Here is a 4,021-nt window from a genome sequence, read left to right as displayed (position 1 = left end):
GCGTTCCGGTTTTGTGATGAAACAAAGGTGTGGTTGAATTTATTCTGCCACTGTCTTCTTATTGTCTTGGCCTTAGGTCTATATATCACGGTTGCAAGGCATATGAACTAACACTTTTTAATCATTGCATGTATCATTTAATTTAGCTTTTTTTAATTGCATTTATCAGTTTGCCATTCTAATTTAGCATAAACGTTGCATTTATAATTCTAGCATTTCAATTTAGCATTCAAGCATTGCATTTTGGAATTGGCCTTTAACCCTCCATAATTCTGTGCCATGATCCACACACACCAAAAGATTGCATCTGCACGTACAGAGACAGATTTAGTGTCAGCTTAACCTCGCTAAACTAACCTGACCTTATTGGTTGAACATGCATCTCTCTCCTTCATACCTTCGCTTGTAAACATTGGCAGGAGCCTCTTTCTGGCAAGGAATAGTATTCTGGGAATTATTGCTGTATTAGCCGGTAATGTGTTTTGGCTTCACTGGTGAAATGTGGGTTGTTTAGAGCTAGGATAAACTTAAATCCATCACCTGGGGAATTTCTGTGTTGACCTTAACTCCACCTGTTTCATTAAGAGTTGATTATGCAGTGTCATTAGGTTTGTCTGTCTGTGTCCATGTTCAGTGTTACACATTGTGAAACCCCATGGTACTGTCCAAGGTTTGTAGTGATCTAGAGCAATAGGATCCCAATGGAATTGCCCTACGCCCTCAGCACTTGCATTAATGCTTACATTATATTAACAGCTACACATCTACGATAAAATCATTAAGGCATTAAGAAACTGTTAAATGCAAGTCTGGTTTAAGAGTTCACACAAGGATTGGAAACTCAACTCATTTGGAAACTGAAAGTAGGCCAGTTTTATTGCCAGATGTGTAGTGGGAGTTATCCTGTCTTACAAAATAAATCCCCCACATATCCAAATATTTAGGAAACATAAGTAAATGTTGCTCCATGTTTGTGAAACTAACTTTCAACACAAGATATGGAGAGGAGACAGATAGCTTTAGTTGATTAAAAAAAGCACAAGCTGTGAAATACATTTGTCACACACAAACACACATACACTTTCAAGGGGGTCTATGACGGACAGCCTAGTGTAATGACCACGACTGTGTGGGACCCGTACAACTTGAACTCTATGGTTGACACTACGGCTGAAAATATTAAAAGGAATCAAAGAAATTCCGCATCATCTTTAGAATCTTCTGTCATAAAACATGCATGCAAAGTTTCACATTTCACCCTCGTGATGGGCACAGATTTTGTTGAATCTTTCCACTTGATATCGATATCATAATGGAATACTGTATATCAGAAACACTTTTTACCCCAGTTTACCCCAGTTGCAATGTTTGATAACAACAATATTGAAACTGTGCCAATGTTAAATTTCTCTCTTACAGTCCAGACAACTGGTTGCCCATTAGGCCAGGTGTGAATGTTCTGGGGGCCTTAAACTTACCCAACCAGTTTAAGTGACTGTACGGCCAGGCACGACTCCAACGTCATCATTAAGTTTGGTGATGACACAACAGTGGTAGGCCTGATCACCGACAACGATGAGACAGCCTACAGGGAGGTCAGAGACCTGACCGTGTGGTGCAAGGACAACAACCTCTCCCTCAACGTGATCAAGACAAAGGAGGTGATTGTGGACTACAGGAAAATCCTGACGGGTTGCATCACTGCCTGGCATGGCAACTGCTCGGCCTCCTACCTCAAGGCACTACAGTGGGTAGTGTGTATGGCCCAGTACATCACGGGGTCCAAGCTTGCTGCCATCCAGGACATCTATACCTGGTGGTGTCAGAGGAAGGCCCTAAAAATCATCAAAGACTCCAGCCACCCTAGTCATAGACTGTTCTCTCTGCTACCGCACGGCATGCACTACCGGAGCGCCAAGTCTTGGTCCAAGAAGCTCCTGAACAGCTTCTACCCCCAAGCCATAAGACTCCTGAACAGCTAATGAAATGGCTACCCAGACTATTTGTATTGCCCCCCCTTCTACGCTGCTGCTAGTCTCTGTTATTATCTATGCATAGTCACTTTAATAGCTCTACCTACATGTACATAATGCCTCAATTACCTTGACACTGCTGCCCCCGCACATTGACTCTATTTATTTTTTGTGTTGAATTTTTTTAGGTATTTTATTAAAACTATATTGTTGGTTAAGGGTTTGTAAGTAAGCATTTCTCTGTAAGGTGACACCATGGGGCGGCAGGGTTCCCTAGTGGTTAGAGCGTTTGACTAGTAACCGGAAGGTTGCAAGTTCAAATCCCCGAGCTGACAAGGTACAAATCTGTCGTTCTGCCCCTGAACAGGCAGTTAACCCACTGTTCCTAGGCCGTCATTGAAAATAAGAATTTGTTCTTAACTGACTTACAATTTGATTTGATTTGAAATCCCATCTTACCAATCAGTAGGCTTGGTTGAGAGCCAGTGAGAGGGTTTTATGCCAGCAGGAATAGTCATGTATGCTTTTTTTATCGATATCTTATTGATATTGATGCCCACCACTAGTTCACACAGTACAGTTTCTCCAACTAACTAATCTGTTCAGTGCATCAGTGGTCGATTTTCATGTCTGTCAGCATCTCATTGGTCTGTGTGTGTGTGTGATACAGTATGTGTTGTTTTTTTCACTAGCTCCACCATGAGCTAGTGCTCAAACATAAACAGTATCCTGCACTCTTAGTAAAAACGTTTCCAAAAGGGTGCTTTTGGCTGTCCCAATAGGATAACATTTTATATACATTTTTGGTTCCATGTAGAGAACCCTTTCTACAGAGGGTTCTACATGGAACACAAAAAGGTTCTAACTGGAACCAAAAGGGTTATCTTTTTGGGACAGCCAAAGCACCCTTTAAGGTTCTTGATATAGCTTATTTTTATTTATTTTTATTTTTTAAAGATTGTGTTACTTATCATGTATTTGGTATATACGTTTGATAAGAAACTTAATAAGAAAGTGATGTCTGCACAACGTTTGGAAAAAAGACTGAGCCGAAGCTGCAGACTTATTGATAGATGTACATGGTGGAATGACAAAAGGGTTCATATTGTGCTCCATGCAGTAGCAGCGATTCATCACATGCTTTCAACTCATACATATCCATGTTTTCCAGACCTGAATACTCATGCTAGCTCCCATAACTCATGCCTAGGCTTTAGCTCAATAGGCTAATATGTTCTCGAGGACCACTACACCTACATCAGACACATTTGATGTGTAAATCGCATTGCTCCTACTTTAGCTGTCATTTCCTCTCCAGGGGGCACCAGGGAGGAGGCTGAAGCAGGTCATAGGGGCCTTGCAGGGCCTCACGGGGTGAGAAGGGAAGAAGGGGTGACGAGGGACCACCTGGGCTAGAGGGGCATGAAGGGGATAGGGTGAGTGTGTGTGTGTGTGTGTGTGTGCTCGTTTGTATGTCTTGGCCAAACCACCATAGCTTTAGTCCTCCATGGTGCAATATTACTTTTACCCCCAATACGATCATACATTGTGCTATTTGTGATAGAAACTGTGAACACTTTATCAAACAGCCAACTGTTATAATGCTTTATTACTTGTTCTAACTGTTTATGAGCTCGTATAATATCATGTTATATGGCTTGTAACATATAACATATCAGAATCAATTGATTATAAGGATCAACAAATGGTTTGGAGAGGGAGAGACTCATTTTAGAGTTCACAGAACCAGTATTGTGACCAATACTGGAATATTAGGCCATCTAGTGGTTATGCGCATGAAGTACATTAAGTTAGAACCAAAAGGTTATCTCTTAAGCCAGCGAAACCGTGTAAAGAACTACACAACAATTCCACATTTTTCTTTTTTATAAATTGAAACAGACTTGTACAAAAATGCACTTGTTCCTCTTAAAAAAACTGCCATTGTCTGTCTTTTCCTACAAGCACTGACTTCACTAATAACTATATTGAGGAAATAAACCCTCTGTCTATAAAGTGTTCATGAAATGCTTGCTCGCATGCATATT

This window comes from Oncorhynchus tshawytscha, linkage group LG10, assembly GCF_018296145.1.
Source record: "Oncorhynchus tshawytscha isolate Ot180627B linkage group LG10, Otsh_v2.0, whole genome shotgun sequence".
NCBI classification, from domain to species: domain Eukaryota; kingdom Metazoa; phylum Chordata; class Actinopteri; order Salmoniformes; family Salmonidae; genus Oncorhynchus; species Oncorhynchus tshawytscha.
This window is presented reverse-complemented; position numbering follows the sequence as displayed.